This window comes from Corvus cornix, chromosome 8, assembly GCF_000738735.6.
Source record: "Corvus cornix cornix isolate S_Up_H32 chromosome 8, ASM73873v5, whole genome shotgun sequence".
Taxonomy (NCBI): domain Eukaryota; kingdom Metazoa; phylum Chordata; class Aves; order Passeriformes; family Corvidae; genus Corvus; species Corvus cornix.
The window spans coordinates 3,903,082-3,930,985 of NC_046338.1; the positions used below are offsets into that span (position 1 = coordinate 3,903,082).

Below are 27,904 nucleotides of genomic sequence, written 5' to 3' on the forward strand. Positions count from 1 at the left end.
CTCTTAATGGGAAAGCAATTGCTCAGGGAAATGTGGTGCCTATCAGCTGTCTGATCACAGCTCCCCGTTTGTGGAATTAGACTGAGGCTGTATCAGTGTAGAGGCTCCATGAAGAAAATTTGCTTCATAAAATTCATCTTGCATATCATGCCGCTCTTTGTGCGTAGTGTTCAGAAGCTCGCTGTTCTCTTCCCATAATCTACTAAATAATAACAGTTAGCACTCACATCTGCAAATCAATACTCAGGCTCTCTCTCCCAACTGTAATGGAAGTTTGTTATTGTGTGAAACAGCAACTTTCATGTCTGTAACTGATTGTTGCATTCTGTATTGCTGTCAGATTTGACAACAGTCACCTCCTGAAGCTTTAACGAAAGGCAGAAATTCCCCCGGTGCTTCTGGCAATTACACATTAGTCTTTGTGGAGGCAGAAGATTACTTACTGATTCCTGTTTGCTGTTTCCATTATGTATGTATGCTCTAGTATATAATGGCTTGTTAATCCCTTAAAACAGCATGGCTAGGAATAGTCTTTCAAAACTGTGTTTTGGTTCAATTAAAAAAAAAAAACAAAAAAAAAACCAACAAACCACAACCATCAAAAAAGATGAATTCCATAGAGTCTCTTATAACCACTGGGGTTTTGAAGATGATCTCTATCAGGGAACTTGTCATTATGGGAGCTGGACTGTATGTGATGTGGTGAACTGTTTCCTTTTGAAGATATTAATTTTCCTGCCGTTGATTTGACACGATGTGCTTGTAGTCAAGCCAGGCAAGAGTAATAGTGCTGATGAAGACAGCTTGGTGTGTTATTGTGCTCTAAAATAATTCTGTTAGGATCCAGTCTCTTTCCCGAGATGAATTCCTGTTTTCTCTTGGCAGCATTTGCGATCACTCAGCTGCAAGGCTCATCCAGAGCCCCGTCCCCATGGAGAGCTGCAGGCTGGTTTGGCCTTATTAGAGTCAGATTTTACACCCTCATTAGGTGATACCTCAGCCTTGCCTGCAAGAAATGCAGTGCTGTATGATGCCATGCTCTGTGAAATGGGAGTAGGACCTGGGGAACAGAATGGGATAAAGCATTTGACCCGGTCTTGCTTTGTGCTTTGGTGCAGACCTCCCCCTGCCAAGCTGCTGTTCCACCCTGCGCTGCTGTGTGCAGCTCACAGGCCCACACTTTGGAGTTAGCCCATGGAAAAATGGGCACAACAGTCGCTGAGAAGCCCTGCAAGTTCCCTTGCACTTCTTTTGTGTTCCTTGCACCCAGGCTTGGCCCACATGGCCATGGCAGTGAGAGGTCGGGGCCTTGCTGCTGCCACTGTGGGTCAGAAGGGGAGGACAGGACAGCAGGACATCCCTCTGCAATTCCCTCCCTGTTGCAGGAGTGTTGTCCCTAAAAGCTTTAATAGACAGTCCTGTCCCTGCAGAGCTTGTGATCCAACAGACAAGATGGAGACTGTGAGAGAGAGTTTAATATTATCCATCTTTCTCAGAGGGGGAAAAGAGGTGCAAAGAGATGGAGCACAAGGTCACAGAGAAAGTCCCGTGACAGGACCAGGAATTGAATTCCCTCTCCTGGGTCTTTGCCCAGTGCTTTAATCACAAAACCCACCTTCACCTTTGTGCTTTTCTATTATTTAATCAGCTGAGGAAAAAAAAAAAAGCGCAAACTGATTTAATTAAAGGAGAGAGCAAATTTGTAATTTCAGTCTGGATCATTCTATGGTTATGGAAATTTTGGGGAAAGGCGAGAATAAGCATCTGTAATTTTTCTTTTCTTGACAGATGTATTTTCATTTACACAGCTGTGCAAAAATTATATTTATATGTTTTGTGACATCTAATTTTAGCCTAGGAGTAGATCTGAAGTTGGGTTACCAAGAGGTGTCATTTTCTGGCTTGCAGAATAATCCTCCTCCTGGCAAAAAATCGGTCCTGTTTCTTCCCACAGACATGGTTTCTTCCTTTTAAGTGTCTCTCAAAATTATTTTATACTCAATGAAGCAAATCCTCCAAAGGCTTCATTATTCTGATGGTAGCATCATCGGATTGAATATTTCAATCATAATGTCCTTTGGAGAATTTTAGCAGTTTCCACTCGGGATGTTGGAGGCTCGGATTTGTGCGTGTTCCCGAGGTTTTGAGGAACTGGAAATTGAGATCATTTCAGATGCACAGAGTTCATTGGGGAGGTAGATGGTAATGTTTGCTCTGGCTGTTGACTGGAATACATTAAATCCTCCCTTTCCGATGTGAAAAACACAAATGCAGCTTCTTTGGGCCCTGGTCAGCGAAGCATTTAAGCACATGCTTAGGTTTAAGCATGTGGGTATTGTCCAAGTGTGCTCCTGCCACGCATTACCAGTAAATCCAAAGTGCAATAAAGTGTCACTTGTCAGATCCAGCTTCTGGGGACATCATGAAGACAGCCCACAATTCCTGACAGCAGGAAAACCTGTAACGTTTGCAGCGTGTGCTGCTGAGATTCTCCCCGTGAGCACTCTGCTGTGATGCCCTCCTCTTAGCTCGGTTTCCTTCCCCTCACATCCCCACGTTGCTGGGAAGCCTTGATTCTTTTTCCTTGTTCATTGAAAAAAAAAAAAAAAAAAAAAAAAAATCTCTTTAAATTACTCCGAAAAGAAATCCGGGTTTGTTTTGGTACAAGAGTTCCGAAAAGGACAGCGGTTTCAGAGCTTTCTGAAGGGCTGCCACAGCTCTTTGTCCCTCGTGGCCTCCTTCCCCTCCCCTCACACCCCCTGGAGAACGAATGAAAGGTTGTGGCACCCACCTTGGAAGGAGGAGCTCCTCAGGCTGACGTCGCCACCTCAGAATTGCTGAGGACTCCTTGGTGAGGATGTTCTGCTTCTCTCAGCCTCACATTAGGTTTTATGAACTTTAATGAACAGTAAGTAATAAATTTGCTGAAGAAATTGGGTTAGCGTGTGATTAACATTCAGAGTGATGCAGATGAGTGTACCAATGATGGGAACATGTGCTCACATCACGATGAAATGCAGATGAGAGGCCCTGGAGCAAGCCCAAGGATGTGGGCCAGCGCAGTTTCATCTCTGTCAGCTTTAATCTCATCTCGAGTGCCACTGCTACTGGCCTGCAGGACGAACCTCAAACCAGACCTCAACATAACTTTTGTTTTCTGTTAGGGGCTGTGAAAACGTTCCTTTACAACAAAGCTCTGTACGTAGCAAGCCAAGTCACTGTCTCTAAAAAACAATATTGCTAGCAGTAGGGGAGAGAGGGAGAAATGGTTGGAAGGTGCCCCTTGGTTTGGTTTGGCTTTTATAGCATACTGCTTTACTGAGCACTCGTTTCAGTCAATTGAAACCCAGCTGAGCCCATCGCCTTGTGACGGCGTTGTTGTGTGGAACAGAGAGAAAGATCCCCCCCACATCCCTTTTAAATGAAGTGCAAAGTAATGCTGGAAAGGGAAAGAATAAATCAATTTTAAGTGGTAATCTATGAAGTTGGACAGAAAATGATGAGAAATGAAGCAACTGGTCATAGGAAATTGACCTTGAAAATGGTGTTTATCTGGCGGCTGCAGTGGCAGAGCCCTGCTGCTGCTGTGGGCCGGCGCCTGAGAGGGAATTTAAATCAGAGTTTCTTTGCTTTGAGTCTTAGCTGGGTTTTGGAGGAGTTTCTTTCAGGACTGTGCTCTCTGACAGTTGTGCCAGTGGTACAGCTCGGCAGCATTTGTTCCTTTGTAGCAGTCTCGTATTTTGCTCTGTTGCTTGAAAGGTTGCAGCACTAAGGCTATTCCCACCACAGGCTGGGAATAGAAATTGTAGGAGAAGGGTCAGAAGAATCACCATAGTTGTGTAACGGATACATATGTTAGGGACAGAGATGGTATTTTTACCTGGCTTTTAATTTCCATACAAATAAACTCATTAAAGCGAGCAAAAGGACAAATGAGTAATACATGTCACCTCTGCTATTTTAAACGGTAACACCTACTTACACCAGAAGGATGGCTATTGCAGTAGTATGTGCATCTTATTTACAATGAAGGGACAGCAGGATGTGGGAGGTGGAATATATTGAGTTTTCACTGAAACTCCTCTAGCAGAAAACAACTGGCAGAGATTTCTGTGATCTTTGTGTTCTACGGTTGGTGGTCAGCGGTCTGTCAGATTAACTAAATGCTTTTCGGACAATGTTTTTCTGCCTTCTTTATGTACATCAGCTGTGTCCATAAGTGATCCCTATGCAGCTCATTGAGGTGGGTCATTTGCTGCTTTCAGCACCTACTTACTGGGTCTCTCAGGAATTCCCCACTAAAACATGAAGGTACAAGTAGCCAAGTGCTAGGCCTTGGAGAATTTATGGTCTTGGTGGCGAGAAAAATAACCTGATATTAACCCATAAACTTTACTGAAAGATCAGAAATCCTTGTGTCAGTTCTCGTGTGAACCACACACGTGGGCTCCCTGGTTTACCCACCTGGTTCACATAATCACTGAGCTCCTTTGCCAGATTCCCTGTCAGCAGAAGTCAGAAAGCAAACACAGGCAGGACATTTATGGGGCTGCCCAGGGGTAAGAGGGACCAGGACAAAACCCTGGAGTGCCCTGTATTGTGTCTTGGGAAAGACTTTGCCTTACACCTGAGCTTTGCCTTACACCTGAGCCTCTCAGAAGCCTGAGGCCTTGCTCATATTGGTCATTAAATGAGGCGCTCCAGGCAATGCCTGCAAGCAGGAGTTGCTGCTGCTTGTGTGGCAGTATTCACCTTAGCTCTGGGTACCCAAAGGCTCGTTTTCCTGGATGGGACCTCGTTGGAGATGCTCCAGCTCCAAGGCATTTCCCTTGCCTGGGAGCATTTCCTGATCCATTCAGTCTGGGAGAGGATCTGGGATGAGCACTGGTAGCAGGCAAAGGAAAACAAAGGGAAAGAGATGGGAAGCAGGGAGGCAGCAGGGCTGTTGGAAGAGAGAAGGCAGCCCCACTCCCAGCAGTGGAAAACTTGGATTGATCAAGCACCAGCAATGTTGGGTTGGTGGCATTATCCCAGTGCTTGTGCTCTGATGGAAATCTAACAAATAATAAATCTGAGCAATGTTTCCACACTGTGTGAAAATTAAGGATTTCGAGGCAAGCCTTCTCCAGATATTTAAAATTCAGCAAGCTTTTTTTGTCCTGGGTCTTGAGATGTTAATAACTTTGACTAATTGTCAACACCACCAATTACTATGACTGATACCTTATCATTTCCCACAATGAGCAATGCTAATTAAAATTGATTGTGCTGCTGTTCTGGCACAGCAGCAAGTTTCCTTTTCATTTTTTGTTTAAACATGAGCTTATTGTGCCTATTTGGTGAATTAAATAAGGAAAGCTCATTATTCTGATGTTTATTTTTGAGCAGGGGTTTTAAGCCACATTGGAAGCCTGTTACAAGCGTCGAAGAAATAGAAGAGCTTGAATGAATTGTATTTTTTGGAGTACCAAAACATACACCTAATAATAATATTTAGCACTTTTATACCGCAGCGCTTTTTACATGATCACATTTCTGCACAAACATAACCACTTCTATTATCTCTGTAAGGTGGGCAAACACTGTTATTGCTGTTTCACAGATACTGCAGCAGAGATGCCAGAGCCTTGATTCCCTAATAGCAGAGCACTTCAAGCTATTCACTTCAATTAGGTTGCAGATCCCTCTCTTACAGCACTCTGAGCTGCCTAAGTTACGATTTGCAAGACTGGCTTTGCTTGAATTTTATCCAAACTTGGCCTTTTATTTCTCAGTTATTTTTGAAAAAGCCTAATTATTTATTTCTCCCAAAGGTAGGATCAGGAATTCCTTGCTGCTGGTCTGCCTGGTGCTGCAAATGTTGATTCTGCCCATGCAGAAGCCAGGCAGGAGGGATGGGGCTGTGTAGCTTCGTGTCCTTCTGGTTTGAGCCTTTGCTTCATCAGCTGAATCTCCTCGTGTCAGGAAAGGCTGTTCTTTATTGGGTAGAAGCTGCTTGCAGGGAGGAGAGACGGCTGAAAAATAGCATGGAACTCTGAAACTCCTGTTATCCATTTCCTCTTGTACTCTGAATTTAGCTGTGGCTTTATGTGAGCTTTTCCATGGGGAATATTTATGGGATATCTTATCACTGGAAGATGTACCTGGGTTTTTTAACCATTCTGCTGGTTATCTCCTTCTTAAGTGGCCCATTGCAGTTAATAGCACAAGCCTGTGACCTTATCCCGCTGGAGATTGATTTAACCTGAACCATTTATTCTTTCCATGATCAATATGAAATGAGTTAATATGTAATGGATATAAATGCATGGAATTGCCTGAGATATTCCTTACTTCCTCCTACTTAGTCTGTAAAATGAGTCAATGGCCTATGGTAGTTACTAAAAAAAAAGCCTTTTAAAGGATTCTACATGTTGTGCTTTTTCATAAACAAGATCTCCCTTAGGCTTTGACAGAAAGGGAACCCGTGTTTGACTGCCTGGTGCCTTGTACGAGCACTTATAGAGGAGTGTGTCAATCAAAAAATACTTCAAATTTGTTGGGAAAAAACTGAAAAGTCTGGCACTTGAAAGCAAGATTAAAATATTTATATTACAGAAACACCACCAGCAAAAATCATATCTGAAAAGTAAATAGTTCAGTCCTGAACACTGCTTTTTGATTATTTACAGCTGATTTTTGATTATTTACATGACTTTCCCTTGAGCATTGATTTCTTCTGATCCTGATAGGAGTTAGGAGCAACCTTGGGAATCTGTAGAGCTGCTTGTGCCATGGTGCCACGGCTGACCCCAGTGCTCCTTGCTGAGAACAAGGGGACCTGGCCAGCAAGGCTGTCCCTCACAGTGCTCTCCTGAGTGACCCAAGTTAATTTGTTTGTGTTGGGAAAGTGCTGCAGGACAGTGCTGGAGAAAAGTGTCACCCGATGGAGCTGTGGGAGCATGGGCTGTGTTCGGTGGCACCGAGGCACCACTAGCAGGGGAAGCTGGGAAATACCACAGTGCCAAATGTGTCTTCCGGGAGCACACCAGACCTAATTCTCCTCTCATCTCTGCTGATGTCTCTCCATGGACTAGGCTGAAGTTGCTCGTGTTTTACGCTGTAGAAAATCAGAGAGGAATCATGGCTGCCTGACTCCCTCGGCGTAACCAGCTGCACATGGAGGCAGAAGTTTTTGCTTTCTTCTCTAGTTTCAAATGTCCCCTGGAGTTTTGTTGTGAGAAGTCAGTTATGAAAATTGAGAGTGTGAGGGGGGGAATATGTCATTTGGGTTGTGATTTGCTGTTAATTAAAGTTTAGTGTGACACATCCTTTACGTCTGGGGATTCCTGAGTCTCATCTCAGTGGCCTGGGTAGAACGGAGGAGCATCTCCATCGAGATCAATGCTCATTATTATTTTCCTCATTATCATCATGATCCTCATCAGTATTTGTTCTACAACGCTGGCTGTGGAACAGAAGCACAGGCAGAGATGACCTTCGCTCCTGTTCAAAACCTTTCATTTTTAACAGACAAGAGGCTCGGAGGCTGGGGAGGGGAAAGTGACAGTGAACTGACAGAGAATTAGATCCAGCTACTCAGAAGTCAAAATCAGCCACCTCAAGCACAGCGAGCATTTGATGGTCTGACCACCTTGTTTTACTGATTGACCTCTTGTAAAATCTGCAAAAAGGACTAAGAAAAAGACATGTACCTTCAACTTAGAGACCTGCACCTTTCTGCTTAAAAAGTGTAAAATCATTTCTTTTGGAAGGTCTGGGATAGAAAGGACTCTTGCCAACCTGACAGCTCATTGCTTCTGGTTTGAGACGGAGGAGGAGGAGGTGTGTGATTTCTGTGAGTCATCTTCTGACAACCAGCTGATAATCCCCCAACCACCCCCTGAGTGCTAGTAGTTTCCCTTTCTGCTGTGGAAAGTCATCTGGGGGTCAGGAAGTGGATGGTGTTGTTAAGGCTCTCACATGGAAATGGTGTTATACAAACAGAATGGAATTGGGGAAAACTATTTTCATTTATTGGCACTTTAAAACAGAGTAGGATGGTGAGAAACAAAGACAAAAAGTAATATACTTGCTTCCACTTCTTCCCTGTCCACTCCTTCATGCCCAACTCCTCTACCTCCTCCCTGCCCAGCAGTGCAGGGTGGTTGGGAATGGGGGGTTGTGGTCAGGCCATAACAGATGGGCTCTCCATGGGACTCATGTTAAGTTGCAAGTGTTTTGGTTAATCTTCTTTTGTCTAAATGCTTATGTCAGGGTTTTGCTGTATTTCAGAATAACCAAGTATTGATAGATTTGGTTGATAAAAGAGAGGGTGGTGCCAATTTATTGCAGAAAACAGGCAGTACGCTTATTTTTTCTGAAGAAAATAAGGTTCTATGGTGAGTTATAGAACCAATGCATCACTAAAATGAAATGAAAAATACTAATTTCTTCCTCCCCTTCCTCTCCAAGTGTTGAGGATCTATTCAGCTTCACCCCAATCCTCATTTTTGCTGCATTAGTGGGTGCTCCCCAGTTCAAGCCCTGCACAACCCTGTGTGCTCTTCAGGTTGCTCCAGGGACCTGGTTTGGGGAGACGTGTTGGTTGCACCAAAGTGTTTCACGCATCAGCCTCAGGAGGTGAAATCGTGTCCTCTTGAAATGCTTGCTGTGTGTAGGAGGAGGTTTGGTCTGTTGGGGACCCAGAGAGGCTGACAAGCTGCTGCCTCATGTCTGAGTGCTGTAACCTGGTGTGTTTGTGTAGCACGTGGGTCAAAGGACTGCGGCTTTGCTTTCCTGGAAATAGCTCGTGACCGGAGAACTGCGGCGACGTTTGACCTCTCCTGGCCCTGAACCAAAGGGTGTCCCCTTTGGGCGAGGTGTCTGCTGCTCTTTGCATCCAGCTACAAACCTAAAGCTTTTAATGCATTTAAATGACTGCTGGGGAGAGGCTGCACAAAATACTTCCCTCCTGGGAAAGGCCCTTTTACGGCAATAGGGGCGTTTTAGCATTATGGAGTCTCCAAATGGATTTTGTTGAGAGGGGGATTGCCAACGTGCATCTGGGTGTGCTGAGCAGCTGCTGGCACCCAGAGCTGGGTGTTGGGGTGGCTGTGGGTTTGGTGTGGAGGGTGATTTGCCCCATTAGCACAGCACAGCTAATGAGCGCAGTCCCTCCAGCGCTGGCAGTGCACGGACACTCATCGGAACTGGTCAGGAGCAGCCCCTGCTAACCAGAACTATGGGAAAGCTGTGTTTGGTGCATGACAAATAGCAGGATGCTGCATATTTTTCCCTATTAGCTCCAAATCCATACAATTAGTGGTAAAAAAGAAAACAATATTTATTTATCTGTGAAGTCTAGTGATAAAATCGTAGCCAAGAAAAGTATTGATCCCTGCCTTGACTACTCTCTCTGGTGGAAGGTGTCCCTGCCCATGCCAGAGGGGGTTGGGACTGAATGATTTTTTGAGGTCACTTCCAACCCAAGCTATTCTGGGATTCTGTGATTCTATGGTAAAATAGGAATTTTCATTTTTCCACCAGTTTGCATGTACCACCGTTGGCAGAACATCTTGTATGAACATCAACTCCACCATCCTGTTCCCTTCCCTTCCTTCCACCAAAACTCACCTCTTTTTCCCTTCCCGTGGGTGATGAGGAATGTGTGGGCTCCATGGATAGAAAAGACAAAGATGCTTTCTGGTGACACCAGGAAGAAAATGATCCAGGGAGTTACAGACCACTAAGCCTTTCATTTGTACCTCGTAAACTGGTTCAAATGATAAGGAGAAAAAAAAAAAAAGAAAACATTTGGGAGATGCTGATAAGATCAGGCTTATCCAGTAGAAAGGTAGTATAGGATGTGGCTGGAAGTGATAGGGAAAGCCTAGGCTTGATGACCCAGCAGGTCACTTACAGTCTTTCTCTCTTAATCTCTTAGAAGTCTTTGAACTTGTCAATAAGAAAGGAAGAGAGAGGAGCTGGCTTATCTCGTTTATTTACGATACTGAAAGGGCTTTGTAAGGCCCCTTGTAGAAAACAGTCAGAAAGACAAGGTAGGTGGGTGAAAGGGAAAAGAAGAGTCAGGAATCAAAACCTGAAGTGAAGATTAGGAATAACTGGGGAATTTTCATCATCGCAGAGGGTTGAACCAGGGGTTCCTTGTGTGTTCCTAAGTTCTGTATCAGGTCTTTGATTTGGGACGGAGAAGAGGTGGAAGGGCAGCCAGGTCTGGGGTAGCAAAAAGCCACTGGGGTCGGTCAGGTCCAGGGAGGGCAGTGAGGAAGGACAGAACAACCTAAACGATAAATACATGGCATAACCTCCAAAAAATGTTCGGTGCTAATGAGTGGCTTTTGCCCACCCTCATGTTTCAGTTTGAGTTTGATGTGGTCAAAGCAGAAACAAAAGTCTTTGGTTCTGCAGTGCATGGAGGAGGAGATCTTGGTGGAGCTGCTAATGGGGAGGAGATCCCTTCTCCCTGATCACTTCCCCAGCAGGGTCTGCAGTGCAAGGCCAGCTGTGCTTTTTCAGAAGCACAGAAGGGCTAGACAAACACATATATAGTGTTATCTAAAAGGCCAGCAAAGGTACTCTGCATCAGAGCAGTCTCATTAATGAAGGAACCCAAATTAAGAGGCTTCATGTAGCACTACTGGGATTTAAGTTCAATTTTTTTCCTTCCGTTTAAATGCTGCATTTGTTTCTTTTCCAGAGCCTGTCTTTCTGTCCTAAACAGAAATTTTGAGGAAGGGTTAAACAAACATAATTTGTTTGCATTCCCTGCTGCTCTGACTGTCACAGCTGAGTGCATTCCCTGCGCCACTGATTTAAAAGACTGCCCCACCTCTGAATCGATGGAACCTCCTGTCTCCCTTCCATTCCTTCCCATCCTTCTGCCTTTCCCTGCCACTTTTTAAGCTGGAGAAGAACCACTGGATGTCCCTTTGAAATCCAGGGACTGAAGTCCTGGATGCTGCTAATGAGCAGCGAGAGCCTTTTAAGGAACTGAAACATTGCATTGTTGTGATTGGGGAAACAAAAGCTGAATTAGAACTGTAACACTTAACTATGGCATCCCACTTTATTTTCCTCTAATGCAGGCTAAGCTGCCTTAGAGCAATCTTTTAAATGTAATGATTGAGACTATTATAGGAAATACTATACAAAGCAACATTTTTTTTTGCAGCCTAAATAATAAGTAGGGCAAGGTTTTAAATGAGGCTAGAGTAATGAATGCTGTACAATAATTTTGATGATAAATTTCCCTGGAGGATAAAGTGGAAGAACAGAAGCAGGCTGTATTTAATCATGCAAAGTTAAAGGAATGCAGACCAACAAATATTTATAGAAATGTACGGATTTTCTAACCTTTCCTTAGATATTCTTACCTCTTTTCACCTGGGAGACTTCTCAGAAGTTCAGGTCTTTCAGTGTGTAATAATTAGGCGGAGGAATTGATCACATAGGGTCAAGTGTTTCTTTGATGTAGTGCATAGAAATTCCTGCTTCCTTGCAGGCTGGAGGATTCAAACAATGAGACATTTGTTTTTCACAGCTCTTTAATTCATCCGCGTGTCTGAAAAGCTTGCTTTGAGCAGATACACAGCATGGGATGACACATTCTGCAGCTGCTCTTCACCTACTACTGACCCAAGGAGCTGTGTCCCCACCAGAGCAGGGCACTGTGCAGAGATCCCCCCTCCCAAAGCAGCAGAGTTGCCTTTGTGCAAGCACAGTAAGAGCTGTGAACTGCATTGCAGAGGTGAGACCTGGGCTTCCGTGTGCTCAGCAGGCTCAAAATCTTTGCCCCATGCTCCATCGCCAGGGACAGATGTGCCCTTCCCGTGCCTGTACCAAAGGCCATCCATCCTCCTCAAAGGTGGTGCTCCTCAGCTCTGGTTTCTTCTGTTTGTCTTGAGGACAACAGCATGACTTCAGAAACTAAGGGACAGTAAAAAAGTCACTGCTGACATCTGGCTTGGCACATTCCTGGTTGTTCTGCACAGGTGCACTTGTGGAAGGGTTAGATGATCACTCCATAAAGCGTAAGGTCGGGTTGCTTTGTGCTTTTTTAAAAATAGCTGTTGAAGTAGGGTGTTTCAGTGGAGCTTCATTTCAACCTCAACAGCATCCACTCAGCAGAGGCAAAAACCCGAGGATTTCTGTTCTGCTGATCAATACTTACAGCATGTATTGATTTCCAATTTAGGTGTTAACTTTTTAGCTCTTAGAAGTGCTCTTGATATCAATTTTCACCTTGCCTGGTGTTCATTACATGCTGAACGTTATGGCAGTGAGTGAGCTCGGATCCCGTCTGGAAGGACGATTAATTCCAGCCACTTCAAGATTGCAACGTGCAAAGATTTACTCGCGCAAGCATCGGGGTAGCACGAAATATCTGTGTTTAAGGCAGTGACCTGAGAAATGCTTTCATTCTGGCCTGGCACAGGCTTCCTCTAGTTTCTCAGTCTGTGTAGTCATCTCTGAAATCATAGAATAAGCTAATAAATAGCGCTGTTTATTATATTTGTGTTGTTTCGGTGCAATAATTCACGGCCCAAGAGCCCGAGGTGGTGGGCTCAGGTTGCTGGGTGGCTGGGTTTTGTTTAAGCAATAAGACACACATGATAAGCAGCTCGTCCCCGGGTGATTGTGCCTCCAGTAGTGTTAGGAGGCACAAGGTCAGAAGGCTCAGTGACTTTAACTACCTGAGAAGTGCCGTGTAATCCCCTGCAAATGGGCTGTCTACAATGTCTTATTGCTGTATCAGAGAGGGAATTATTTCTTTTTAAAGGCAGCCACATGGATTCCCTCTGTAATTGGCACAGGGCTGACATCACTGGCTGCCAATCAGAAATCCTCTTTGTCTTGGCTTTTAACACCTTAATTTCGAGTTCGGGTCATCTGAACAAATGGATTTTGTTAAAATGATGTTTTATCCTCTTTGTGCTCTGAGTCCCATCCGCCTGCTTTGTGCTATGTGTGTGTGTGTGTGCCTCCGTTGTGAATTGCTCTGCAGCTTTTGTGTCATCATCAGGCACTAAACAGTGACTGCAAAGTCCTTGCAGAGCTGGTGGCATGGGAGCCATGGCCTGGCTTGTGATGCCTAGAACATTGTTTAGACTCAGAAACTCCAGGGAGCAAGGGGAGGGCAGACAGCCAGGTGAGCACCTCGGGAGGCAGGCTGGGATTTCAAAATCAATGCCCAGCCATAAAATTCTTTCAGCCCGTGCTGTCTTTTCCTTTTTATTGGCAAACATAACCCCAAAATAATAAAATCATCCCAATTTACAGTTATTGTTGGTAAAATAAACACACATCAAGAGCTTTACCAGCCTGAGCAGATGAGGAGCAGGCCACAAGGATGCTGCTTATCCCAGTGATATTGAGGGGACCATAGGCAGTTGCTGCCATTTTGGAAGGGGAGGGATGAAGGATCCCAGATGGGAAGATTTCTCCCGTGTTTTTCCTCACTTTAAGCCCCAGCAAAAGCAAAGAGAAAGGCACAGCCCATAGGAATTCTCTGCAGCCCCTTGAGCTGCTTTCACTGTTACCCAGCCAGCAGCTGCTCTTTCAGGAGGGGAGAGAGAATCTCGTGGTCCATCCCAGAGAACGCTTTTCCTTTGGGAAAATGGGAATAGATGCCAGAGGTCACGACTTCTCTGTGTCTCAGTCTATCAGTGTGTGGGACAAGGGCATCTCTTTGTGGGAAGGTGTGAAAGCCGCAGTGGAGGGAATTGCTGTGGAAGTTGCTGTTCAGTTGCACTGGAATGGACAAAGCAAGAGGAATCCTCACCCTGTTAGAGGGCAAAAATTTGACAAAGAGTTTTAAAGGCTTAAAATAAATCTATCTTCATAACCTGACTGCTGTGCTTTTTTCCTTAGGTGTGTTATAGAGGTAATGATACTTCTACAGTGAACTCAATTAACCTTCTGCAGCCTTCCATATGACAGGGAATCCTAAATCTTCTGTTTTATGAGTGCATGTGCAAGATTTGAAGCTACTCTGAACTTAGCATTAATAAATGCCCTTTTCTAATTGGTGCCCATTTGTTTGTTTTTTTTGCAGTGAGAAAGACATGGTGGCTGTGAGTGGAATGTAGTGTTCATGGTTGAAAAGAGATTTCTGCATAGGAGTGAGGTATTATTATTATTCTTATTGTTATTATTATTATGAATCTGCTTCTGGTGTGTGGATGCCTTTGCAGTTTCCATTGTTCAGTGATGTTATAAGATGATCTTCAGGAATTTAACTTTGGTTCTCTGCGTTGTTTTGCATAAATGGACGTCTATTTCCAATAAGAATGATGTGACTCTCCTCTGTCTGATACCCAGTGCGTTTTGAGTGTCCTTTAGAAGTGCTATGGAAAAAAGGATAGGATGAAAAACCTGTGTATTTAGGGTGAAAAATCTGTGTATTTAGGCTTGCACAGCTCAGTTTCCCTGCAAAACTCCCTTCTGCTCTGTGATACATCCTGGTAGGTGCACACTGCATCAGGAGACTCAGTAGTGTTTGCTCCTGCCTGGCTCCTGAGATCTTTGCATGAACACATTCTGTACAGAGCAAAATGTTTCATCTGGGAGGGAGGATGTCAGCAATAAATGAGAAAACAAGAGAAATGGATGATGGCCCATAATGCAAACCCTATAATATAATCATTGTTGTTTGATAAAAGAGACACTTGGAGCAACTCTCTGTGCCCTGCTAGGTATGTCTGGATTTATTATTCAAAAAGACACAATCAAATCTCTTCATTCCGTTGACAAATGGGAGCTATTCAATTCCGTATCTGCCTCTTATTTATAGCATATAGAGGGATGATTTATATGCTGGCTGCAGATCTTCCAAAACAGTTTTAATTAGCAGCATTGGCTATTAGAATGAGAGTTTTGTAGCTTCCCTGTCATACACATCCCCTTAAAACTGAACAGAAATCCTACACTTTGCCAGGCAGCGCCTCTCTATTTTTTTGGTGATGCCAGCAAGAAAATGCACGTGTTCTTTAGGAGCTCAGAGGTTGGATTGCTGTTTGCAGCTCTGAGGGGCAGGCAGAGGAGGGCAAGGAAGGAAATGCCATTTATTGCTGAGCGTTGGGAGGACAGGACAATCCTTGGGGCTCTGTCACCAACAGGACGTGGGAGCTCACAGACACCACCAGTGACTTGGGGTTTGAGGACAAAGTAAGGACCAAACACACCAAGGTCAGCTCAGGCTGCCAGCACGGGCATTTTGAGATTCTGCTCTGCATTTCTGTGCTTGGAGGAGGATGGATCTGAGCTCTCACCTCGCTGTGTCCTGTGGTGGGAGCACGGAGCCCTCCTCCCAGCGCGTCCTGCGGCCGCAGCGCGCACACCGTTGCTTTTGCTGGGAGCGTTGTCTAAAGATGTAAGCAGGCATTCCCCCAGCTGTTCCCTGCTCCACAGAGCTGCTCCAGCTCGTGGGCTAATTGGTACCCCTGAGGTTCAGAGCAGAGGCAGGCACGGCGCAGGGGGCAGCTCGGCAAAGGCACCAGTTGGAGTCTCTATTATTTTCATGCATCTGATAGGAATGTGATCCCTTTGAGACCTCAGCCTATCTGTCAAACCTGAGATCAGCCAACAGGTTCAAAAGTTATTTGGGGAAGCAATGAGTGACAGAACAATTGCACAGCTCTTGGTTTTTTCCCTGGGAAACCAGGCTAGAAAAGCGCAGGAAACATAAAGAGTATTTTTTGTGCTTTACGTGGTGTGTGTAGCATGCAGAATGCTCTGTTGTTATGCTTCCACTGATCTTTTTTTGACATAAGCAATGCAGTCATTCTGTCTTTGCATCAAATAAGTCTTTGTACTACTTGTCACCAGCTCACAGTGTCTCTGTGTGTAAACTCGGTGTTTGCTATATCCCCCCCATCACAAGTGTGCTGCTGCCTGCAGCTGGGTGGTTCTGCTCCAGCTCTGGGTGCTTTAGTGTGATGCTCTGTCAGTGATACTTACTCTGGAGAATAAGAAAACCCCAGAAAATCTGAATTTTGAGGTTGAAAATAACATGGAAAGAGAGGACAAGAGCACTGGACCTGGTCACAGAGGCTTGGTGTCTCTGCGTGTCCTTCCCTTGGTGGAGGTCAAGGAAAGAAGGCACAACTGAGAGAGAAGATTGGATGAAGCGCACCGCTGCCCTGCCAACACTGTACGTTTGTGGTGCTTGGGAGACTGATGGGAAAATGAGGAATTAGGAAATGAGGACATAAAAAAAAATCTTGCTACAAGCAAGCCTGAAATTAATGTGGTTGGAAGGAAGGAATGGAAATGATTCCTGCGGTTTGCAACTGCAAGATGATGGGCTCTGCAGCTGGGACAGCAAGACATCCATGGGTAATGCACAAATCTGGGAAAAAGTTACAGTTCTTGGGCTGAATACAAGTTAGATTTTTTTTTTTTTAATCTACAGAAATTCTCTGTAGGTGTTTTATTTCATTTTCTGAGCATATTGATAAAGCACACTGGTTAAGGTAGCTTTCACATTATTAACATCTTCAGCCTTGTCTTTGAGCCAAGTGAGCAGTGTGTGGTGAGCTGTCTTTGGGCATTACACTAAGTGCTTTTCTACTGCAATTCTAATGGAGTGTAGGGCTGAATTTGATAGTGTTACCTGTTAGTGATTAGAGAGTAAAGGGCTTTCAGTGTGTCTGTACTGCAGAGTTGGCTTTGAGTGATAAATGGGGCATTATGCATGTCATAATTTTTTAATTCTGCCTTGAAGTAATGAGATTCCCTCTTCAAATTCCTCTTTTCCCTAACGTTTTGAAAACATTTTGGAGGTATGAACGGGGAAGGAAAAGAAAGAGGAGAGAGAACGGTTTTGTTCATAAACACTTAAATTGTGCATTATTCAGTGGCACAGGCTGAACTCTGCTGGAGAAAGGTATTTCTAAATTACCAAAATATTAACACTGTAATTATTGAGCATGGATATTAGTTATGAATTATGGATCAGTCAGGTTAGCAAAGTCATGGCTGCCTAACAGAGAATGGTTTGATAGGAACGTGCAGGAAGATGATTGAGGATTCCCTCTTCATGTTTTCATAGGGTCTCCTCAGCAAAGGAGGCTCCTGCTCCCCTGCTGGTCCCAGAGATCTGTGAAAGTCCCCCAAGGGCTGGAGCATCCCTGCCTGAGCAGCACCTGCTCTGTAACAGGACAGTCTCTGTGCCAGCATGGCTTTTTGGTGTCCAGCCCAGCTGGGAGGCCCTCGGTGCTGAGCTTTGCTTGACACTGTCACCAGCTGTCACCACTGGGAAGTCCTGGCGTGCTCCGAGGCACAGCACCTGCAATGGGACTGGCACCTGGAAACCTCGTGTTCCCTGTGGGGGCTGTGGAGGGTGGCAGCAGTGCTGGAGGGTGGAGGACCAGGGCTCTAAATTAGCTAATGACCCACTGTCTTATTTTCAGAAAAGGACTTCCCATCACCACCTCTCAGTCCCCTCACTGTAAATGAAGATAAAGTCATGTCAGACCTCTGCAACGCGTTTGGTCATCCATGAAGGGAAAGCACAACCTGAAAGCATTCAGAGAATATCCCACTACACAGTGGATACAACAGGAGCTCCAGCAGTGCTCACTGTTAGGATATAGATTTATTTCTCTGTGTCTGGGTGTTGCTGTGGCATGAGGTCCTTGCCTTATTCTTCTCCAGCTCTTTAGGTTAACCCACAGCTGCTCCTCTATCAGTTTTCCAGTTTGTACCTACCCAGCTTCTTACCTTTTCTTCTGCCACATCTATTTTCTCCAGACAAACCCAGTTTTGTTTTACTTAATTTTTTTAGAGGAGGGCTGTAACATATTTGAAGTGTCTGCCACAAACTTTTGAGATTCAGTGACCTTTGTTAATCAGGAAGGAGGTTTTTTTTGAGGTCTACAGGAAGAATTAATCCTACGTAAACTGTTTGCTTTAAAAAGTCTCTTACCAAATGTGGGATTTCCCAGGTAGCCTTTGAAAGGTCAGAGGCTGGAGGCAGAAGCTGGGAGCAGCTGGAGAGCACTGCAGGAAGACAAATCCTCTCAGAGCAGGTTCAGAATTAGGGAGAGACCTGTGGTAACACGTGGCACTGGGGAGAACCCATTGTGTTTGAGAGGCTGGACTCAGGCCAGAAATTGGGAATGTTAAGGAAGCAATCCAAACTGGCACTGTGCTGCTGTACCATGCTTGCATTTGCTTGCAATATTCTCCTATTTCAAAAGCTAGTTTCTGTGCTTTCAACAAAATGTTCCTTGGCCCTACAAGACTGGAAACCATATTGGGCTGAAAGAAACCGTGAGAATTTTGGATCAGTCTTCAGTCAGCTGCTGGTACAGTCCCTTCTCCCAGGCATGCAGGGAACTGGAGTCTCTAAAGCAGACCTTGCTCTGTCAGCTCTTGGTGTGGCAGTTCCTGGTCAGTTGTGGCAGGTGGCTCCAGAGCTGCCCATGCAGACCCCAAAAAGCAGAGAGGCTTTTCCCCACAGGGGGGCTTTGTGTCCTGGATAAACACATTTGATAAAGTTCAGTTTGAGGGATTTCACAGTTTAACAACCCCCTCTCTCCTCCAGCACCTGCAGCAGTGATTATGGGACCTTCTAGCTCTAGGCTGGACCCACAGAGGAAAAAAAGTCCATGGAGGAGATGGCAGTTGACAGAAAAAGGGTCATCAATACCCTAAAGGGTGCAGGGTCCTTGCAAAGAAGAATCTTTCTCTGAATTTTAGAGAATTCTGCCAAACCCCTTGACGTGGTTTTAATGTGTTTTGCTGTACTCAGTGGTGGTTTTTGCCTGCGAGCCCTTGGAGTGCTGTGACTCAAGCTGATTTTGAGAGATGTCTCACAAATTAGGTGCAGTGCAGCGAGTCTGTGGTTTCCTACCTGCAGCTCTGTTATTCTCCTGCCTTAACTCCTGCAGATGATGCAGTGGAGCCTGTTCTCAAACTTACTTTCAAAGTTGCAAGACTTATCAAGTCTTGGCGAATAATTGCATTTGGTGTTGCAGGGAAACCCATTTGGAGGGTTTTAGCCACAGAAGCACATCTTGTGACAGAAAGGGGAGTTTTCCAGACTTCTTTGCCCATACAGGGGAAGGACACTGGTGGAGGGAGGGAGATGCCACCCCACCAGCCACCTGTTTGCAGTGTGTGCTCTTCCCTAGGGATGGATTCAGGACCTGATTCTGGCCAGTGCTCAGAGAGAGCTCACTCCAGGATGGATCAGAGCCCAGGGGCTTCTGCAGGCTCATCCTGCAGCAGTGAAATGTGGGCATTGCTCTTTCTCCCAATGTTTAAAGGACAGAGGTTGCTCTTCGAAGAGTTCATTCCCCAAAACCATTAATGGAAAAGTTATGCACTGGAAACATTTCCATCTGATCCAGAACACACAGAAAGTCTGGATATGAATGATTTAAAGACTATGAGAAAGCATAAAGATGTTAAGGTGGATTTACTACTTTGTTCAGCACATAGATTGTGTGAGGGGTCTTCAGTATGAATTAAAGAAAGGTTCCAGTCATGAGATATTACAGTTTAATTCAGGCATTAGTACAACCAGGGAGAAGACAGTAATGTATTGCACAACTGAATAGGATTTCCATACTGGATTGCACCTGTGATCTATATGGACAGTGCTGCCTGTCAGGAGGAATAATGTGATGGGGATAATAGGCAGCTGTGGAAGGATTTACCTGGAGCAAGCTCTGTCTGCTAATAGCTGGCTCATATCCCAACCTAACCGTGAGAGTTCCTTGTTACAATGTCCTGTTGGATGTGGGGGAGGATGTTCTTCTGACCTTCATCAGCCTCAAGGCATTAATGAATGGCTCACATCTGTCCCTCACTCAGGTCAACCAGCAGCACGTTGTGTGGGAAAATGTGTTTAAACACATAGGGAATTTTTTTTTAAAGGCACTTTGAAATGTGGTGTTGTCAGTCATCTGCTGCCACACTTTTGTACTGAGGAGGTGGGAAACTACAGAGCCCACGTTATCTTCATTAAATTACTCATTATTCAAGTAGACCATCCCCCATCACTTTTTATTCATCCCTTCTCCAAATGGAAGATGGTACCAGTTTTCCTTGCCTCTAAAAATATTTGCAGATGGTACCTAGGCTTTTTAACTGGTGTTTTCCTTTTTGAGGTCAGGTCTGCCAGTTTCGCTCAAGGTTGGATAAACTTCCAGGCTTGGTTTTTTGAAGTGTTATTTCTTGTTCTAGTCTCTCTAGATCTTCGCTTTGACTTTTGACCGCTTCTGTTTACAGACCTGTGAATTCCTGGAGCTTTGATTTCTCTTAGAAAACCTAGAGGAAATAGAGGTGGCTGTGGGAGGGCACTGTACCCATGCAATGTGTTCACTACAAGATTTTCTTCAGCCTTCTGGAGACTTTCTTCCTCCCTGATTTTTTTTTTTATTTCTTTTTTTTCCCCAGTTTAAGCATTTCCAGCAATGGCTCTGAAGTAATCCCAGTGCTCTGTCTCTTCCCATTTTTCAGCTGAGGAAGCTTTGCAGTGTGTGTTGCAGGGGCCATCAACCCTATTGCACATCCGCAGCTCCTCCGGGTGTTCACTGCTCTCTTTACAAAGAGCGTTCCCGGAGCCGTGCCGTGAGGAGTGCGGAGAACAGATGGGCCAGGGAAGTACCTTGCTCTCGGTGGGTCTGGAGAATGAACTCATTATCCAGCCAGTGGTTTGTCACACCAGCCTCATTTACCAGCGGCTGGTGTAACAAACAAAGCCTGGAAAGCAGAGCCTGGCAGGGCGTGAGCGCGGCTGCGCCAACCGCGGCGGTGCTGCTCGGTGAGCAGCTCATTGGGGATGAGGGATAGGAGCCTGGAAAGGCAGGGAGTTACAAACAGGCATCAAAAAGCCTCATAAAAGTGGCAGCAAGTGTGGCTTTTGGGAATTAAAAAATGTCACGTGGAGAGGAGGCACATTTCAAGGCTGGCTATGAGATGAATGTCCTGTTCCTTAGGTGATTCCTCCTCCAAGTATTCCCTAAAAAGGCAATAAAGCATTAACAAAACATGTTTAAAGAGCATGATGTTCAAACATAAAAAAGGACCCAAACCTTCCAGGCAGCGTTAGACTAGAGAGATAACTGAACAGCTTTCCATCTTTCTCCTCTTCAAATCCCACCTGGGAAACACCTCTGACTGTGCTCACAAGGTTGAGGATTGCAGGAGCCCTCTGTAGCTGCTGCTTTGGTTGCTGGTAAAGATATGGAAAATTTTGGCACTGGTTACTCAGAGGAATATAAAAAATGTCAGAGCTGGCAGCATTCTTGGAAAGGCAAAGTGCAGGGTGGGAAACTTTTGTTTATTCGTAGTAAAATCCATGAGGAGTATGGGGGAAATTGCTGTCTCTGGGTTACTCTGTGGGTTTGTAAGTGTGTGATTGATAGTGTGTTAATAGTATTAAGCTCCTTGCTTCAATATTATTGTTGGGAAATCTGGCTGCTCATATAATCCCAAAATTTATTATCCCAAGATTTATACAGGCAGAGCACACAGTATGAACCACTGCTGTGTGGAGTGGGGTCCTGCACCCACAAGGGGAGGTCTCATCAAATAAACACCTGACTGGCCCCAGTAACACCTCCTGTGCGGGGAGAAGTGGGAGAGCACTCCAGCTTTCAATTAGGCAGGATTTTGTGTTTTTTAAATGGCTAAAAACAACAGAAGTATGTCCCCACAGGCTGCTGCTGGGGTGTTTTGTGTTAAACTGGTGCCTGGCACAGCTGGCACGGTGATGGTGCGTAACCTTTGCAGTAGGTGAAGGGCTGGAGGCAGACAGATGTTCTGGTGTCGTTGGCTGGGATTGCACATTCCCTGCCCACACAGATGGTCCTTTGGAGCATCCTGGCAGCCCCTCCCTCCCCACGCCCCTTCCCACCTGCTGGCACTTACAGATCCAACTGAAGAGTGGCTGAGTTCTAGGGAGAGCAGGACAAAAAGATCCAGCAGCACTTCTGGCTGTGAAACAAGGCAAGCTGTGTGCAGTGCAGAGCAAGGAAGCCAACAATGACAGCTCACTCCAAAGCAGGAGCTTTCTATCCAGAATCCATTCTGGTGATTCACCAGATCATGGCATGGATGAAATTACAGGGGAATTTCTTTTTCTTTTTTTTAATGAAAGGGAGCTTTTGTCCTGCGAAGAATTAGTTGATGCTAAATTGGATTTGGTTCTTCTCCTGTGTGCTCAGCTTTATACAGAGAATAAAAAAGGGCAGAGAAGAACAAACTGACTCTGGAAATCACCTCTTACAAGCTTGGATTCAATCCTGCCAGCTTTTCCTATGGGAATGAGCCTCTCACCCACATGGACCAGTTGAAGTTGAGATGCCCCTTTGCAGAGGCAGCTGCAGAGTCTTATTAGAGCAGTTTCAGAGGGGTTTTCATCAGACTGCACTCATGCTGCATCCCAAGGGGACATCTCCCTCCTGCCTGGCTGGGACCTGACATTTACCTCCTTCCCCTCATCTCCCACCCTCTTCCTCACAGCAGGAAGGAGCAGGACTGCTGCCCGATCCCTTCCAGCATCAGCACAGGTCCAAAACTGGAAATAAATCCAGAATAAGATCAGACCTCAGTGTGACTCATGTCACTCCATTCTGCAGGTCAGAGGAGTGTCCAGAAGTGAAATATAAAGCTGTGGGAACATCACTCAGCACATCAGGCTTCACTGCTTCCCTTAATGGTCTGTAGGGAATCTGCTGGGCTGGGCAGTGAGCTGGCACAGGTTGGCCTGGCATTCCTGACCTCACAAGGACCACACTGACTCCCAGCAGTAGGAAAACATAGTCATAGTTATTTTATTCTAATAAATCATACCTTGCATTTATAAAACTGAGCACTGACTCCAGCTGATGTTTGAGCTGGTTTGGGTGGAGAGTGGGAGAGCTGTCCAGCAGGGAGTTTGTCAGCTGCTGCACCATGTGGACCATCACAGCTGTTTCTGGAATAGCACTGTATCATGCAAAATATTTTGCAGGCAGGCACTTTGCAAACCCTGGAAAGTGTTTTACAGATTCTTCTGCAGAGGAGGTCGCCAGTCAGTAGCATGGTTTATTTATTTTGTTTGGTTTTCTTGGGTTATTAAACATGTTTTATTTATGGTGCATGCTTTCTAGAGAACTGTCTGCATCCGTGTTCTTAAATAAAGCATCTGCAGGTTCTGGGCTGTTGTTTGTGTCTGGGGAGCCATGCTGGTGCCAGCAGGCAGCTCCTTGGGGTCTGCAGGAGCTCTGGAGATGTGCATGGAAGTGCTCAGTGAACTGGAGAGAAGCACTGGTGTGTCTGGCTTTGTGGAGAGAGCTCCTGTGTGGCTCCCTGTGAGCCCCATCCGTGGCTTATCCCCTGTTCCACCTCAGCTCCTCACCTGCTGCACTCCTTTCCCAGGTGATTTTAGTGGAGAATCCAGAATGACTAACTCCAGCCATAATCCTCTTCAGCATAAGTGTGGAAGCAATCTCGTGTTATAAAAAACCGTGAATTTGTGTGTGTGTGAATGTTTGCACCATCTGTTCTCTTTCCTGCAGCACAGAGTGAGAATTTTGTCTCCTTTGCTCAGCTCCCACAGGTACCTGTGGTGCTGGTGTTCCCCATGTCAGTACAGATTGCAGAGGTTTTTCTCCACTAGAACGCACCAATACATGGGCACAGGTGTAGCAGTGCAGGTAGAAATCTATTCTGATAATAAAACACCCTCCTGCCTTTATCTCCTCTTGTCATCCTCTTAATTAAATTCATATTCCTAAGATGTATTCAGTTTAGGATTTGGTTTTTTTCCTACTGAGAAGCCCAAGTAGAAGGAATGATGTGCATAACGGTGTGGCCAGCTGGCAGAGCTGTACTGAAATACAGTGTCTGCATTTACAGGTTGGTTTTGTCCTAGCAATCTGCAGAGCAGCCAGTGGGCAAGGAAACCCTGCTTAAAAGAGCTATTTCCTGTGATTATTAATGCCCTGGAAGCTGAAATCAAGTATTGCTAATCCATCACTCACAGTGCTTTGACACCGAGCCATCACAAGGAAAGGGAGTGTACTTTAAGTTATACTTGGACTGTAATGGGTTTTGAGAAAACTAAGATTATCATCTAGAACAAAAGTCTCCAGTTGGTGTCACAGAATGAATTTAAAACTCTTCCACTCTCCCTGGCCATGTGGGACTGCTCATCTCCACACACCAGCTGATTTCTCTGGAGCAGAGAATTTTGTAGCTGGGGCTTTTGTAGTTTATTGAAATGATCTGTAGATTTTCTGTGGCAGCTTAATTCACGGTTTTCACAACTTGGCATTTCAAGTAATTTTAATCAAATAATTTAATTCCAATTATTTTAATTAATAAATTTAATAAATTAATTTTTAGGTTTACAATTTGTTCCACGAGTAATGCAGTTTGCTGAGATTACACACATTTTCTGCAGTTTTGATTTTACTGCTGTATTCATTTAGCTCAGCAAATTTATAAAACTAATTAAACCAGAAGTACTTTTTTGATTCAAATTGTGAATGAAGAACAAGGATCTAATGTAAAATGACACTTGCAGAGAGATTAAGATCTGACTGCAACTAAGTGTTTCACAACTTAGTTTTTTAAACTAGAAGCAATTATTTTTATAGCAGATTCTTGGCATGGTTGTATTGTTTTCATGTTTTGAGATGCCAAGGGAGTGGGAGATTAGGATCTGATTCAGCAGTGTACTCCAACGTGTCTATTGGTCCTCACTGGATTTCTTGTTTGCTGAACCAGGATGGAGCTCTGGAGCCAGATCCCACTTCAGTCACCGAGGTTGTCCTGCTCCCCAGTTCTTGTTAAGTCTTGTGTCATGCAGGGAGTGAAAAGAATCTGCCATTCTCAGGCTGTCAGCGTCCAGAGGCAGCCCTGGGATTTTCCCTTGTCTCGGGAGTCCTCCCTCGCTGACAGCCGAGCTCCGATCCGGAGAGCAGGGACCGTGTGGGGCTGTTTGAACTCGTTCGATGACGCGCCATCATCGCAGCTTCAAACACCAATTACCACGTTCCAAGTGACAAATACGGAGGGGGAAAAAAAGATGATCATTTAATAAATTTCTTATGAAGGCAAATGACTCGTACATAAATCAAGCTGCTTCATTAAAGGGAGAAGTGAGCTGAACACAGCGGTGACAAAGGTTAACTCCACACTTGTGACACCAACTCCAGTGTCGCTTCTCCTGAGCTCTCGTGGTGAGTCGCTCTTGCAGCAGCACCTGTCACCATCCCCAGCTCCTCTGGCAGCGCTGGCATTTCTCATGCCACCTTTCCCACCATCAAAAGCAGTCTAAATGTTAGGAGAAATTCATAATCCTGCTTTTAAAAGAGGTGAATGGAAGACTTTGCTCTTTTTTCCCTGTGCGTATCTTGTGCAAGCCGCAGCGTTCCCAGTGCCCCCATGGGTCCTGATCCTGCCGTTCCCCAGATCCTGGCAACACACCTGCCTCAGCTGATGTCTGTGCAGTGCTGTGAGCCTGTGCCTTTGTCTGGACTCCTATCCCCTGCCATCCCTGGGTTTTTTCCTGCTGCTCCGAGACTGATCCTTGCCCGCTGTCCTTAGTGGCAGCCATGTCTGCTGCCAAGCTGCCCACATGAAAGGTGTTTTCAGGACCCATCTCCCTCTTCTGGGCCACCATGGGCCACCCTGCGCAGTCCAGAGTGTTTGTCTGACTCTGTTTTGGCTGTCTCAAAGACAGCAATTTGGATTTTGGCTGATTTCACAAATCTCTGTGTTGTGAATACACACAGAGAGGTTGTGGGGTGCTCTCAGGGTTGGATGAGCCATCCCGGTTGTTGTCATCTCGTTTGCAAATGTCGTGGTATTGTGCTCTGTGCTTCGGGAGTTTGTGGGCAATGATGGGGTGTCTCAGCTGCTGTGAGAACAGAAAAAAAGCACAGGAAGGTTTTGACCACACAAACACAAAACAGAATAGTTTTTCCTTGCCTTCGGAGCTTCAAGAATTGATGAAGATGTGGTGGCAAAGCATTTACACATCCTCCTGACCCCATATGGTTGTTCCCCCTGCAATTCTCTGCTCACGTGTGCAGCATTCCTCTCTCCTAATTTACTTGCACCTTGAGCAGAAACAGGGCAGGCAGAGAAAGGCGGCATGAACACCAACCCACCATATGTTGTTTCTAATGATTGAGAACGGTGGGTGTGCGCAGCGCTCTCCTAACATATTCCGTGGGCCAGGGGCCTGTGGCACCACAGCTGTTGTGCTTTTATTTCCCCCAGTCCTCTCCCCTTCGCCGCCGAATTCCGCAGCCAGGAAGTTGAGGATGTTGTTGCCGTGATACGCCTTTGGAAGGCATCTCCTCTGCGAGGATGCAATTGCTGCCACTTACTCCCCTCCGAGTTACACAGCCCAGTACCAGTGCCAAGTGCCAGGGAACATGGTTACAGATGGGGAATTGCATTTTTTTTCCCCAAACCTCTGGCATTCAGTACTTTTGTTCTCATCCCGGTGGCAGAATCCACCGCATTTCCCAGATTTGGGGCTGGTCCCAGTGCACTGCTGCTTTTGCATGTGGATATCCTGCAGGTGCCTGAGAGCAGCGATGGGAAGAGACAGTACAACGGTGTCATTGCACTATTAGTTCATGTTTTATAAACCATCAGAAACCCAGAGTATAGCTCTTCTAACATCTCATTCAAGCAGGCAGTTGAAATGTACATTATTTGAAGCCCAAGAGACACGTGCTAGCATTTATAGTGACAGTAGAAATCTTCTTGTATTCCAAACTCCTCAGGAGAAACATTGATAGCTTTATTCAAAATGATGATACTCAGAATTGCTGAATCATGTTCCCAGAGTGCCCGTCCTGGAGGAATATCAGCACTGCCATCCCAGTCCTGTTTCCAAGAACTAAATAATGTCTGGGGTTTATGTGTCTTCTGCTCTGGGAAATGCATCAGGATGGTCCCAGCCCTGCCGCGGTCTCTCCTGTCCCCCATTTTTAGGGGAAGATTCACTCCTTTTCTGGTGGAAGTTTCCTTGCCCATGGCAGGGGGGTCAGAACTAAAAGGTCTTTAAGGTCCCCTCCAACCCAACCCATTGTGGATTCTGTGATTTTTGGGGACAGAAGTTGTCACTGAGTAAGTCTGAATTTTTAGCATTAGGTTGGCAGGGAGGCTTAATTACAAGCAATAAGGAGAGTTGGCCATTAAATACTTTATTCATCTCACAGTGTTTATTTGTTATATTTTTTGATACAGTGGCAAATTATCTTTCTCTGCCTGCCCTGCTCCGGGTTTAGGTGACCTTGTGGTGAATCTTGGCCATTTTATTTTCCTGAGTGCTACAGGGAGCCTTGTTACATTTTTATGGAAGAACTCTGAGGTCTCTGTATGAGCTCCACAAGAAGTAGCAAGATTCTGCTATTACATTAAATATAAGACCTGCTATGTGTTAAAATAAAGTGGAAGTCTGCATTAAACTGGCACAAGGCAGAAATTAACCTCATATTCTGAAAGAGGTACTGATGCCATGCAGAAAATAGTCTATTTGGAGATCATTCTGCTGATATTTTACTCTGCTGTATCCTTTTTCTTTGGGGGGGGGAGGAAAACAAGCTCTGAGTGGCTGAGTTCATTTTCTCCTGCTGCTGCTTTTTTCATTGAAGTCATCATAATCCTCCATTTGTGACATCAGAGTTGCTGGCTAGCAAGATAATTATGATTTCACAAACTGAAGATTATGACCTTCAAATGAGGAAGGCACAGCGGGGAGGACAGATTCCTAAGCAACAGCCATCAGATATTTGTGAAATATTTGCGAAAATGTCCTTGCAGTTTAAAAAAAAATGAGGGAGAGAGGGCAGGAGGGAAACATCCAAAAAATATTATCAGCAGAATGAGTTGCCAGCCAGCATTTTTTTTCCCCAACTTCTCCATTTGGTGCCCATGATTC

At 45.2% G+C, this 27,904-nt stretch overlaps 1 protein-coding gene across 12 annotated transcripts in view; it reads left to right on the forward strand.

Moving 5' to 3' along the window:
* DAB1 (DAB adaptor protein 1) overlaps nucleotides 1–27,904 on the forward strand; it is a 418,512-nt gene that overhangs the window by 189,033 nt on the left and 201,575 nt on the right. For 7 of the 12 annotated variants that reach the window (XM_010408775.4, XM_019291807.3, XM_019291808.3 and 4 more), the window contains exon 1: nucleotides 15,886–16,338. The gene's annotated coding sequence lies outside the window, so the exon portion shown is untranslated. Of the gene's footprint in view, nucleotides 1–14,056; nucleotides 14,129–15,884; nucleotides 16,339–27,904 lie in introns of those variants that run through there. The other 5 variants (XM_010408777.4, XM_010408776.4, XM_019291806.3 and 2 more) reach the window with 3 other exon arrangements.